Source organism: Calonectris borealis, chromosome 8 (assembly GCF_964195595.1).
Source record: "Calonectris borealis chromosome 8, bCalBor7.hap1.2, whole genome shotgun sequence".
In the NCBI taxonomy this organism is placed as follows: domain Eukaryota; kingdom Metazoa; phylum Chordata; class Aves; order Procellariiformes; family Procellariidae; genus Calonectris; species Calonectris borealis.
Genome location: NC_134319.1, coordinates 15,332,941 through 15,347,718, shown reverse-complemented (window position 1 = coordinate 15,347,718; position 14,778 = coordinate 15,332,941). Strand labels below are relative to the sequence as shown.

Genomic DNA, 14,778 nt, shown 5'->3' with positions numbered 1-14,778 from the left:
GAACAGAAGTCATACTTGTCTGTTTCTTATCAGATTGTTTCTAAGGAAGAAGCTAGAAATATTTGTTTGGCAACCACTTATTTTGTAATGAGGTCAGCATGTTAATTTCATTTGTTTTTTTTCCAAGTAATACTTAGTCCCACACCTTCAACTAAAGGACGAAGCCTATTACTGCACAGTATTAGCAAGAAGCTTATGAAAATACAGAACAGAGATTGCTTAACAACATAATACAATGGACAAAGGCATTTGACAATGTTGAAAGCTAAAAGGTTTTTAGATAATGTGAAGTATTTGATTACACAAAGGAAATATTCTGTAAATATATATAAATTACTTGGCATAGCTGTATTTGGAACAATTTCTATTTAATCTGCTATTTCTCATATGTTACCTACAGTAGATAATAACTAGTATTGTTTCACTGCACTTAAGATCATAGTACATTGGGAAAACATTGGTTTGTGAGTCTGCCTTTGTTTCATATATACAAATTCCCATTACTGAGAACTCAGGGTGGTGTCCTTCCTCAGTGCTGGATGGACAATAACTTGCTTACCATGTGTATTCTGACTGAGGAATGTCATTTGTGCAGAGGAAATTGAATCCAACGATTTTCATCTCTAGCTGGCAATACTGCAATGTGATAAATGCATTATTGGTCAGTAGTGACTGGATAAAAGCAATATTGTCAGGCAGGCTTTCAGGTGTAATATGAATGGGAGAATGGGGAAACCAAAACCAACTCAAAAGACTTTTTTCCTTTCCTTGAACACCAGGTGTCAACCTCAATATGATGATAATAGGAACTACTTTCTATTTGTGATCGAATAACAGCGATAGCTCTTCCTTTATTTAGGGTCCTTTCATCTTTGTAGATCAAGTGCTTTATAGGCTTTAGATGAAGATTACTCCCTCACATCCACCTACCACTGACGTGCAGTCAGCCTTTGGGATGCCAGTGAAGAGTGCCAGCAGTGCCACATAGCAGGTTCCAGAAGGGAAGTAAAAAAGAATTAATCCAGCTGAAACTACAGGGGAACAGCAGAAAGGACAACATAATGACCCAAAATGGAACTTGGCCAAGATACCAGGCTTAACAATCATACAAGGAGCTGAGCAACTGTTACAGTTTAGTTTTGTGTCTCATCAGCCACGGTAAACACAGCCAAAACACCACTGATGGGCCCTGTGCTGATGAACTGATTTAGCACTCCTCTTGCTTCTGTAAGTGGCAAGAGGTGTCATCTATTAATTTGCCAACAGCCCTTACTGCAACACCCAAGTCTCTATTGTTCTCCTTTCCAAGCCACACACAACCCAGTTTACTTAATAGAGTATGACAAAGTCACAAGGCAGTATGGCTAAAGAGACAGGCATTCGAGAGGATAATGATCTGTCAGCAGGGCTGTGGCAAAAGGAATTTACATGAAGATTAATCAATGTTTACAGCTCTTCTCATTTATGAGAACAAAGCGCTGTTTCTACCTGCCACCAATTCTATGATTTTCAAGAAAGAAAAAAAAGAAAAATAAAGAAAAGGAGCATCACTTTTTAGCTGAGGAATGGGAATATTGTTCCATATACTCTGCAAGCCCCAGTTTTAGTAGGTATAAATCCATAGTTATTCTTTAGTGGGAGACCAGTGTTTAGTAGACACTGGATGCATCATTTACACACTGCTTGAAGGTACTTGCATATTATGGTAAAGTTACCTGAGTAAAAAAACCCAAAACCCCAGAAAAACACACACTATCAATTTGCCTCCATGCGCTACCACAGCTGTCATGATTCATGGTGATTTGAGAATTAAATAATCTTTTCTTTCAGAGTTTCTGTAATTCAAGAAAGGAAGCGAATGTGTCTTTTTAAGATGCAGCACACAATTAGAGGTGATATGACAGAACACACAGTAAGATCTGTATAAAGTAGGATTTGAGGAACTTAATAACCTGAAAACTGGAACATGAGTTAAAAAAATCAACTTATTGATTTCTACATAATATTTACAAGAGCTAGTGTTGTGAAATATGAATTATAGCTTCCTAAGCACCGAGCCCCAATGGGATCCATCCTAATGAGAACAGGTGGGTCAACATTGCTAGCTTCATTCAGTCATTTCCCAATAAGGATGATAGGTTTATACTCTGTGTCTGCCTGATGGGATTAGCTCTTACTTATACCTGTCTCAGTCTTTCCTGGCCACAGCACCCAGGTAGGTGGCAGTGCAGATACTAAAGCTCCTTTCTTGCTGCTGTCATCCTTCCCTCCTCCTACCATGAGGGAGGCTCTGCCTCAGGGGTCCTGCACCACATACCAACCTTAGGGTGGAGCAAATTCAGAATAACTCAATTACAGATGATAAAGTTACTCTAGATCTGCCCAACTTTCATTAAGACAGGAATCTCTCTTAGGACAAGCCAACATGAAATGAGACCGATTTGGCACGGGCTTAATAGGCAGATTTATGAGTTGGCAATTTCTGTTTTCTTCTCTGCCTCATGGGGTTCGCAGTGCCTGGTTAGGAAGGTGGTTTCCCTGTACCTCTGGGGAATGCCATTCGCCTGCAAGCCTCACCCGGCTGCTTCTCAAAGGAGCAGCCCCTTTACCCGCCCTTCCCTGTGATAAACTCCTCCACGAATGTGGAGTCAGAGCAAAACAATGGCAAGTGACAGTGTCTGAACTGTATAAACATGTTGACAACTGATTAAGCAAAAATAAAACAAGACTCAAATAGCTCTTCTGCATAATTCCCGATTTGCATAACCAAAAGGGTGGCAAGACTCCAGCCACCGTTCGTTTCCTGCAGCAGCCAGAATAATTCAGTTTGGAGTGCTCCTTTGCCAACAGGAATTTCAAAACTCTGCAGGGCACGAGAGCGCCTCGGCAGCCGCTCAGGCTCACAGCTGGCCACAGAGGTGGCAAAGCCTCCTGCCATGGTCACAGAGGGGCAGCAGGGTTTTGTTGAAGCTGCTCCTCAGCAGACTCACAGGAGCACAAACGGGTTAAAGGCCACAACAACAGGCAGCAGAGACACCACATATTACACTCCCAAACAGGAGACAAACTGCAGTGCACCAACCGTGGTCAGCACTTCATCTATGAAATTACCTCAGCTAAAGGAAGAAGGCATCCCAAGGTGTAATAAAACAAAAACGGATGTCTCTTGCTAGACAAAACTCAGTGAACCACTAACCTTGAGCAGAGAGGTTATTGACATTATCTAATACTCTACTGTGGGCTCTAAAGCATCTCTAAATTTTGGACAATAATTGCCAGCTCTGTTCTGACAAAAACAAACAAACATAGAGAGTATTTAATCATTTTGCGTCCACTGTGTACTGGTCTGAGCTGTGCTTCTCTGCAGTCTTTAGCATCTCCCACAGTCTTTAGTGAAATCTTACCTGCAAGTGCACAGGTGTCCACGGGGAGCTTTGCTTTGGTAAGTGTTTGGCTCTTACAAAATTGATAATGTTGGGGGGTGGTGGTGTTTTTCTGTGTGGTTTTTTTTTTTTAACACTACAATTTCCAAATGATCCGATATGGAAATGAATGTTCCTTTAACAATAACAAACCAATGCCAGCAAGACAATATTGTGGCATTACCACGGCTGGAAGAAACTCTTGCTGTGAAGCCAGGAGTGTTGCAGGCTGCTTATAAAGCCATCAGGTTGCATCTCTGCAGAGGTTAGTCTGATGCTTATTTGAAAGCAGAATTTTAACTCTGATTACATGTCAGTCCAAATAAGCTCAGCTGAAATATGACCATTTTTCAGGAGGTGCAGATACATGCACTGTTTGGCCAAGCCTTCCTTAAAGCTGTTTGAAACTGTTTAGGAAATTCTAAACTTAGAAAGTTTAATAGAAAACTATTGTTAGACTGGTGATACCATTTCCCATAAGGTAGTTGGAAAACATTCCTGTTAATACAGTAGAACATTTCCGCTCCACAAAATAAGTCTAGGACAGGCCAGTTCCTGCTATTTCTACCGCGGCCACTACAGTAGAAGAGTTTTGCAAAGTCACGATAACATAACTGTCTTGACTGTATCCTGTTCTCATTAATTCAGCTCTCCTGGACAATAAATAAAGGATGTAAAAATATTTTTTGTGTTCAGAGAGGACCTTGCTTTCATGCAGATTTTCAAGACCTGTTTTATGTGAAGAAAAGGGAGTTAGGTTGAGTTTTCTTCTTCAGCCAAAGGCAATCTGTAGTAGTATTCCTCTCCTTTTAGTTTTCCGAGAGCTGAGATGACACAGTCTTGAAAAGAGATTGCCCCCTCCCCATGTCTACTGCACTGAAGCCATATACTGGAAAAAGTTAAAAATAGTATTGGACTATCTACTCTCAATCTGTACAGGCTGCTTTGATATCAGATTTCTGCTTTTTTAGGATTTCTACTAAAATTTAGGATCAGGTCGGTTGTATTCAAAGTGTTCAGGTTTGTTGACCCTTCTTTTCTATAGCGGCTTACGTTCTCCTTTCCCTGTACACACACTCCTCTAACTTGCGCCCCAGTCTCCAGTGCTTAACTGTTGTCATAAAGGGCTGTCTATCCCCACTCCTTGTGCAGTGAGCTCCACAAAACCAACCCTGGATTTGTATAGCTGAACATTTCCCCCTCCTCCTTTCCCCCAGAGCTCTTAGCACAGTTTACACTGTATCTTTCCTGACTAGCTGGTTGTCTATACTGTCAGCATTATCCCCGCAAAGCACCCATGCCCCTGGTACTTTCCATATTTCCCTTGGCTACTAATTTCTGAAGAAGGATCCCCTGGTGGGATATCACTTCTTTTGTTTGTTACCCCACCTCAGCTGTCCTATGTGAAGCGCCTGGACTTCCTTGGAAACTGGAAATACAGACATGCCTACGGTTTTTGTGCATCTGCACAGACCACACCTTCCTCAAGGTCAGCATGTGTCCCACCACATCCAAGGAGGGGTATTAAGAGCATAGGAAACAGCATTTGGCTGCCTGTGGGCTCATTGTGTTTCTCTCCCTGAGCCATCCCATTCATTGGGTTGGTCTCCCATCTCTTGCTGCTGCTACCACAATTTGTCAAAATAAATGTCCTCTGGGACTGCACACTCCCCCCCAAATCCAAGCCAACAACTCTCAAAAAGGAAGGGAATGGGAAGCAAAGAAGAGGTGGAGGGAGAGAAGCAATGGCTGATGAAGTTCCTTGGGACTTCCTGGACTCTCATCTTGAAAGCTTCCAGATCCTCAGAGGATATCTTTGCCCTGCTTCTATGGTTTGGTGTCAATTCTTAGTCCAGCTGAAAAAATTAATGTCAGAGCCTCTGAAATAATTCAAATAAACCTATGAGATAACGATAGTGGTGACTCACGATTGGGGTAATGAAGATGCTTCCATGAGAGCCATGAAATATATCCAAGATATCCTGTTTAAAGTTAGCATGGATGACCAGTATTTCTGATAGGAGAGAAAGACAAGCTGATGATCCAAAATAATTGAGGGAAATTATTTAAACTCAAGTATCAAGATAGAATTCCACCAAGTGTTTTTATCAGTGGTCTGTCAGTTTCTGAAGGACAGCCACTAACAATGAAAGGAGAACCTGAGATAAGAGATAAGGCAAAAACCAGTTATAGTAACATTGGATGTGTGTGCATTTGCACATCAATGTGTGTAAGTACGTGCATGTGCGTTCACATACAAACCCCAGTGCAATAAAGTCCTGCATTTAGCACACCTATGTAGGGATGATTTTTTTTTCCAGATTTCTTGGGTAAATGCACATTATCAGAGCCTATGCTGACACTTTGGTTTTTTTACATCTAATTAGCACAAAATCTTTGGAGCCCTGCTTCCTTATCTCTATTATCCAAATGTGGGAAAGAAGCTGACAGCAGATCTCTAACAGCCAAATAAGTATGACCAAGATAAATTATTAGAAGATTTCCATTTTCTTTAAAAAGCAGAATTATCAGAGGAAGTTTATTTAGATTTCTTTTAAGGAAAAAAACATGAAAATAGCCATTTATTGTGGAGCAAAGTGAATATCTAATTTGGACTGGAAATAGCAAATCTACTATTTCTTTATTTCTGAAAAAAAAATCAGAGGTGAGAAAGTGAAATAATTCGAAATTCTTGATTTGCTAAGAAATACCCCATCTATCATATAGACACCAACTTATTTTCTCTGTTTACATCCACAAACACACACTTCATTTTTGGATCTTACTTTGGCTGAAGATATATGATCCATAATATAATTTGTTGTGGCTTGACATATCACATAGATGAATACTTTGATCTGCATTAGCTAACCCTGGAACAAATTATTGAAAGTTACTGCTGACTTTGATATTCTGCCTTTATGTCTTCACCAAAGCTAGCACTAGCTTGAAGCAATTCATAGAATGCCCTTGGATAATGTGATAGATTGTACATGAATTCAGCCTATAATCATTTTGGAGGCAGTAATGACAAAAGAAGACTGTCCAGACCCTGGACTAGTAATGGCTTTTTTTTATTAAAGAAAACTGGTATCCAGTGTTCATTTTCTTGCTGCTAAAATAGCCATGGAATAAATCACACAAAGCTGAATTTTGGTTGTATCTGTAGCAGTATGCATTTACTGACCAGAGAGAAAAATCTGAATCCAACGACACTATAGTCCCATTAGTTAAACTCTCAATAAAGTAGTAAAATGCAACTGCAATTTTGTTGATAACTTAAGCAATATTATATCATTATTAATAAAATGCCTTTGTATTTAGTCTCACTAGAAACTGAAGATACAGATCCCAATATGTTATTCCTTACAATTGTTAAGACCAGTACAACATATCATTACAACACTGATCGTACCATTAGTCCCAGACTAAGATAAGAGACAGTACATCATTTATCCCACTCCAACACTGCTTTACTCTGGGAATACCAGACAGGGTTTTGTCCACAAGAGCACTTTTATAAAGACAGGAAGAAATAAAATAGCCATATCACCAAAGAAACTATGTCCTTGTAAGGAAGAGCCCACACATAAGGCACAATTTGAACTGTTTGAGTGCAGATATCAAAATATTAATCATATGCAAAATTAAATTTAGCCAAATAACATAATAAAAAAACAAAACTGTGAATCTTTTCATTTGTAGGGCAAACAAGATAAATCTGAAAAATGCCATTTGGTGAGACCATACCCTCCCAATCCATCCAGAACAAATACATTCACAGCAGACAGTGCAAGGGATAGAAAAAATACATGGCCTTTTTCTTCCAGATGTCTCAGTGAAGAAAATAATGAGGCACAGGAAGACAGATTTATGTTGTTTCATGAAAACAGTGTTCTCTTTCTGCCTCTCTTAAATTTGCTTTACTTCTAAGAACAAGAAAAAGAGTCACTGAAGAGTTGACAAAAGGCTGCTCACCAGATACACAGCATTAATCAATGAACTGGGCATAGGACTTGATTTCAAGGAACCTAGTTTTACTCTGGCCATTTATGCTAGTTATTTCATCTCTCTGCCTCAGTTTCCTTGACTATAAAGTAGGATTAAGACTTAGGAAGCCATTTCATGTCCAGGGAATGTAAAGTGCTATTATATTAATGTTGTAAGTGGAGAAAAGTCAGCAAGTTTTGACCTTTTAATACAAGTCTTCAGAAAAAAAAGAAAAAAGACAATTGTCTGTTTATTTGAAAATGGCTACTTTGTACCTTTAACATCCCAATAAAAATACAGAAGCAATGCCTGGTTTTGATACATGTGTGGTATTACAGTCCCTTGTTGTTGATAATACTTTTTAATGTTAAGAGCCTGTTGGCTAACTTATGTTTCCTCTGGGTGCGTTCCCATATTCTTCTCCTCTTTGGGAGGCAGGCCCTTGTTGCTGCTCAGATATGTATCCCACATCTTGTAATCATTAATGTACTCAGGGGAAAAGGAGGGGGCAAGAGGACCTTGTTTCAAAGTATGTTTCTGCCTGATTCATTTTGGCTTAATTTGCAGACCAAAGCAGAGCTCTATCGAAGCACGTCCTTCCTCAGTCATTTATCATACTCCCCCCTCCTCACTTCTGAGCTGAGATACTAAGCAGTAATAATGCAGCTTTGGAGAGATTAGTAAGCAATTTCTTTGCTCATTCTTATCCTAATTTTGTTTAGATTTGAAAACTTTCTTAATTCTTACAAGTGTCAGTGGATTGACAACATGAAGGTAACTAGAATTATTAAGTTGCTGCTTTGCATGGCAGCTAAGTGTACAGCAAGAATATGCCACTATTGTCTTTAAAGAGTAGGCAAGAATCTAACTCAAAGCTTCCCAGTATGGAGGAGGAGTAATAAAAGAAAAAAAGAATTGCCATCCCTAGGCTGATGGGATAGAATCAGTGCCAGCCAGTCCAGCCCTGGTAAGGGCAATGGACAAAGTAGCTGTTTTCCCACACCCCCCAGACCACTTTTTCAGTGATAAGACTGGTTTTCAAGGGCTCCGGGACAGCCAAAATAGCAGCAAGGCCTTGACTAATTTTGCTGCCTCTGGCAATCTTCTGCCCTAAGCAACCACCTACTTTGACTTCATGGCTCTGGCCCCAGGAATAACTACATTGGGGAGGGCTGGGAATGTGGCTGGTTAAGATTTTCAAGGCTGGTGCTCAAATACATGACAGGAAAGCTTCAGAGAAGTGCAGGGCTACCAGAACTAGAGCACTAAACCAGACAGACCTTTTGGTGTCTCATACTGCAGAGTTATGAGGGCAGCTCCTGTGCCAATTGTATTAATCTGTTCCCCGCCTCCCCTCCCCCACCTTGCTCTGTTTACTCTTGGAGACATGTATATCCTTGTAAATAGCTGCATCCCTCTCACTAGGCAAAAAGATTGTTTATCAATGAGCTTGAAAATATCAAAGAAATTATACTTTCAAGAAGACCAACTCCACCCTCCCTCCAACACCAATGCACTGCAAAGGTCTACTGTAAAAGTTCTTGTTGAACTGGGCCTCTGTGCTCTGGTTTGCCAATAAATAGGCTTGTTTTTCTTTCCCTTGTATGATGTGTTTACCCCAGTAACATGAAATATGATCAATAAATAAACCAGAGGGAAAAATTACCGTCCTTTAAATTAAACCAGAAAGATTTTACTGATTGCTTATACACTGTGCACTGCGTCATAGAAAACAGGCAACTACCTTCAGAACATGCCTATTCTGAATATGTAGTTATTAAAACAGATTTTATTTGACTGTGCATTTTACTACCTGAATGAATTTTAAAGTGACTGACAATCAATTCTTACATCTTACCCCAGCAGGTCTTTAGAAACTATAACTGCATGCTTCCCATAAAAATGTCTTGAATATTTCCCCACAAGGAAGACCTAATGTATCTGATAAAAATCATAGCAATTATAAGACAACAGGGTTACATTTCTCTAAATATGATCTGAACACCTGATAATTTGAGGAATCTCCCTCTCTATTTTTGTGTTCACAGCTTGTGCCAGATCCTCACTGTGTACAGGAACTTGCTAGTGTTGGACTGTGCTTATTCCAAACTCAGAGTGAAACAAAGCAACAGCTTTGTGGAATTGCACTGCTACCCATTTTAGTTACTCCCAATACAAAACACTAGCTGGCACTGTCTGGTACTTCTAACACAGCAGACAGCTGCCCAACCTCCTTTTCCTTTTTCTTCTTGCTGTTATGCTACACCTATCTGTATATCATCAAGTCTTTTTGGACTTGTAAGAAGATTTGTGCCAGACTATGTTTCTTGGCTTTAACAGTTAGCTTCCTTTCCAGAATATACATGTTGCTCTGCACATACTTTTATTACTGACATCATGAGAATAAATCTCTACTATGTTTAAATTTGGGTGTTAACCTGATTTTGCTTCTTCCATATGTGGGTGATGTGAGACTCTAAGAAAGCAAATTAAGAAGCTGTTACCTGCTTGAACCATTTCCTCCTGCCCTTTCACAGGGGAAGTGATAATCATCTGAAACAGCAGGCAGCCTCTAGCCAGGATAGTTTTCCAGAAATCTGAGTTTCCATGTATTTGAATCATATCACTAATGCAATCGTATTGACTTTACATTTTATTACATAATTAAAATACTACCAGGCACAAAAATAGTGCCCTTCCAACTTTGCTTGAGTCTCAGTTGGACATGCTAATAAGCAAGTTTTTAGAAGTAACCATTAACAGTTGTAGGTTCTTGCAGAGATCTGTTTCATCAGGAGTAAATAACAAATATTTCCAAGTGTCAAACGAGCAAGACATAGGGTGGTCCCTATTAATCAGAACACATTTAAAACTATTACTGTTGCTCCCTATGAACTTCTCGCACTATGAGAGTTTCTAAAAAATGGTAGGAAATAAGCACTATCTTGTATAAATCCACATTCTACTGAGCGAATCCAGATGAGGACTCAGACATTCAAACACAAGATCCTGGTGTTCTCAATGAGCCATACGGGAAGGTTTATTTAGTTTATTTCCATTCAACACTCTCTCCACACAGACAATTTCTGAGGGTCCCACTACATTTCCTTAGACTGGTAGCTTGGAATTGGATTTAGTTCCCAGAATGGGCCTTTTATATATCACACACCGCAACTGGAAAAGTCCAATCCCAGACCGCATGATTTATGGGATCAAGCCTGGATCAGCCAGTGGAAGACCAAACTCCCACTTTCTTACAAGGGAAGACTATCATTCCATACAATCAGAATTTATTAAAAGGAGGAGATATTCTTCTTACTCTCCTTTGGAGAGCTACTCCATGAACATTGAGGACACAGGCAATCAGCTGTTTATAGGTAAACAAAGCTATTTCTAAGGCCATGATTTGACAACATGAAATGCTCAGCAACAAAAATAGTTTAAGTTTTCTGCCATCCTTTTATTAACCTTTCCCTTCCCCAGCTCTCTGTTGTAAGAAAATTCTGTCAAAAAATCTAGATCAGTTCCTAGGTTCAACTCCCTCATGCTGATATTGGTACAGCTTGAGAAAGGAAACTGCAAGGGCATAAACAGACAGCAAAGAACAGCTAAAAACTATTTACATTGGTATTGACTCCAAAGATTTTATATTAAAGTACAGCCTAAATTTAACTTCTTATCCTGGCTTTAATCTGAACCAGCCACCCTTCTTGTGTCTGCAAAATTACTCAGGAAATATCTAAGATTAAATTTACTCCCACATAATTGTCAAGCTCTCTAGTTCTCTCTGGGGCAGACGACCTGTAAGAGTAGCCCTTTTGACAATGCTTTTACATTTCTTTCTCCAGTATTGTGGCAGTAAGAGGTAGCAGGAGCATATGAAAACAAGAAAGACTGTTTAAAAGGAAAGCAAATTCTCCCCATACACCTGAAATTAATAAGCGAGTACTGGGTTAAGACTTGGAATAATTCTGCTCCACCCTGCATTAATATTCAGGATTTTCCTTTTACATATACCACCTTGCCTGGTGAATACCCGATTCCTCAAACTCAGCCAAAAGTTTCAGTAATTCATCAACTTGTTTCCAGGAATTTGTGGGGAGGAAAAGAATTTCATAGCAAGGTATAATTTGAAATATTAATACCAAATATTAGTATTATGATGAAAATAGCTTGTTGTTTGAAGATTGATATTATGTTCCATTATACATAATACAAGCTTTTTATGGTGGGGTAGCTAAAGACTGTGGAGTAACACAGATGAATAGGGGATTAGAAGCTAGCAGGGTCCCAAATACAAAATGGATTATGGTTGGACTGAATGTTTGTTGTTCACAGGCTATTGACTGTCATATAATTCAAGAATAAACTGAGCCAGTACTAGCTATGCTATGGCCCAGTCTTTCCTTACCAAGAAAAGACTAGTTGGAACCCAGTTTGGATTCAAACAAATTCAAATTTGTACCCATTTGAGATCTTGTCACAGAGCCAGAAAACATATCAGAGAGCAGCACGTAGTCTTGGAGATGTTACAGTCAGTCAATATTGATCACAAGAGACGAGATAGCTCATCATACATTTTAATGGAAAACATGGGAGTCACAGTTCAAAGAACCATGTTTGAAAGGATAATATTAGATAATTCTTCCTAGCTATAATTAGTGTACTGCATCTCAGTTAAATCAGCTTCCTCACCAGGTAGGCAACTCTCCTTTTTCTCCTTGCTGCCCCCACCCTGTCCCCGTAGTAAAAAAAAAAAAAAATAACCACCAAACAACATAGAAGAATTCCTCTATATCTAAATTCCCAAATCCTGCAGCTTTAGATAACCTTCATCGTTTCATCCTTCTTTGTATTACAAACTCAAAGGCAGAACTAATAAAAAGAAATCAAACAAGATGATGCTATCTGTTCCCCACTGGACTTCGAAGTACTTCAACTCGACCACAGACCCACACCACGTTACTGGGCAAGGCATCTCAAATAACAGACTCCTTCAGGGAGGACAGAATAAGTCTTCTGTTGCAAATTTACCTCCTGCTTATTTAATGCAGATTGCTAAAGCCAAATATGCCACTTTTTGGAACGTGGGATTAGTTCTGAAATGCCACTCTAATATAGATAATTCTTTCTTGCCTCCTTAAGGGTTTATCTGCCAGGCTAGACACTTTGTTAGCATTAAGTTGGTCTTCTGGCATTTGTGAGTGGAAGTTGGTGAAAATAGATGAGACTGAGTTGCAGAACAACCCTAGGGGAGCAAAGTATTATTGGATGGCATGTGAAAACTCAATTAAATTTATGTCAAATCGTTTTCAGCATATGAGAAGAAAATCCAGAGCCAAATGTACGAACTCCAGTTTTCTAGAACTATCAAACTTTTGTCTTAGCTATGTTTCCTTTCCATGTACTATGAATCCTCAATTCCCCTACCCCCAAGAGAAACCAGACAGTACAAATCCAGAGATAATGACTGAAGTCAGCACACAAATAATGTGCTGATAAATTGGTTCAGGGCTACTGTCATGACTTAGATTTTATCACCATCAATTAAGCAACTAGGTAGAAGAATATAGATCTAAAATATAATAGCAATCATATTGATGTCTGCCAAATAAGGACTATTTACTTTATCCAGATATTGAGAGATATAGGCTTGTCGTGGTTTAACGCCAGCCAGCAACTAAGCACCACACAGCCGCTTGCTCACTCCCCGCCGGCTGGGATGAGGAGAGAATCGGAAGACTGAAAGTGAGAAAACTTGTACTCCAATGTGGCCTTACCCATGGCTGCAATCCCCCTAGGTGCGTACCTCCCCTGTCATGGGCTTATCCATGGCCACACTCTTTGAGATGGTCCAGCATGACCTCATGCACAGCCACTGATGCTTCAAGGTGTACTTGCTGCAGCATGGACTTATCCACAGCCACAGATGCTTCGAGGTGTATCTTCTCCAGTGTAGACTCATCCTTAGGCCACAATCCCTTCAGAGGTATACCTGCTGTGGCACGGACATAATCACGGCCACAGACACTTTGAGATGTACCTACTCAGGCATGGACTTATCCATGGCCACAGACTCTGCTCCCACATGGACTCATCACAGGTCACGATCCCTTTGACTCGAGTTCACACTGGAGTTCCAGCCTGTCCAGTACAGCAGCACAGAAACAGCAGCGGTGCCCTGGCCATCTGCCAGCCCAGGCACATGGCCATTGCTGTTATCGAAGTGTTCCCAGGCACAGCACAGTAAGACGATAAGCAGTACAGCAGTACAACAAGCAGCGAAAGCAAAAAGCAGCCACTAACGAGCACTAGACTAATATACAGTAAGGCAAGCAAGCCCCATGGCAAGCACAGGAGCCTGCCAATTAATAGCTAACCAGCAATAACAGCTATAAATTCCATCTAGCACATTCCAGTCAAACCTGTCGTTATCTCAAACCCTTTGGTGCCCCACGTTGGGCACCAAAAAGGACTGTCATGGTTTAACCCCAGCCAGCAACTAAGCCCCACCCAGCCACTCCCTCACTCCCCCCAGTGGGATGGGGGAGAGAATTGGAAGAGTGAAAGTGAAAAAACTCGTGGGTTGAGATAAAGACAGTTTAATAGGTAAAGCAAAAGCCACGCACGCAAACAAAGCAAAACAAGGAATTCATTCACTATGGCCCATCGGCAGGCAGGTGTTCAGCCATCTCAGGGCTGAACAGGAAAACAGGGCTTCATCACACATAACAGTTACTTGGGAAGACAAAACGCCATCACTCTGAATGCCCCCCCCCTCCTTCTTCCCCCAGCTTTATATGCTGAGCATGACATCATATGGTATGGAATACCCCATTGGCCAGTTGGGTTAGCTGTCCTGGCTATGCTCCCTCCCAGCTTCTTGTGCACCTGGCAGAGCATGGGAAGCTGAAAAGTCCTTGACTATTAAGCACTGCTTAGCAACACCTAAAACATCAGTGTGTTATCAACATTCTTCTCATACTAAATCCAAAACACAGCACTGTACCAGCTAGTAGGAAGAAAATTTACTCTACCCCAGCCAAAACCAGGACATGGCCTTATTTGGATATTGAAATTTTCGTAATGTGTTGGTTTACCTTTGGGTTGACATTGTGGTAAAACCGGAGAATTTTCCATGAAAACAAAATAATTTTTCTATAATAATTTGACTACATGATACTGGCCTGACACTCAGATGCCAGATATTTAGAAATGAAACAGTATTAAAATACTGCATGTATTTTTTTATGTATCCATGCACAGATCCTTAAAGCCAGCAGTTACTTACAAAAGCAAAATAACAGCACATTAATTAGCTCTAGAAGCTATCTAATTTCATACTAATAACTGTACTGAATATCAT

General features: G+C 40.1%; 1 long non-coding RNA gene across 8 annotated transcripts in view; it reads right to left on the bottom strand.

The window, feature by feature from the left end:
• LOC142084900 (uncharacterized) overlaps positions 1–13,486 on the bottom strand; it is a 122,838-nt gene extending 109,352 nt beyond the window's left edge. For 6 of the 8 annotated variants that reach the window (XR_012674478.1, XR_012674475.1, XR_012674472.1 and 3 more), the window contains exon 1: positions 13,222–13,486. This is a non-coding gene — a long non-coding RNA (uncharacterized LOC142084900). Of the gene's footprint in view, positions 1–13,192 lie in introns of all 8 variants that reach the window. The other 2 variants (XR_012674479.1, XR_012674474.1) reach the window with 1 other exon arrangement.
• Positions 13,487–14,778: the final 1,292 nt, after the last annotated feature.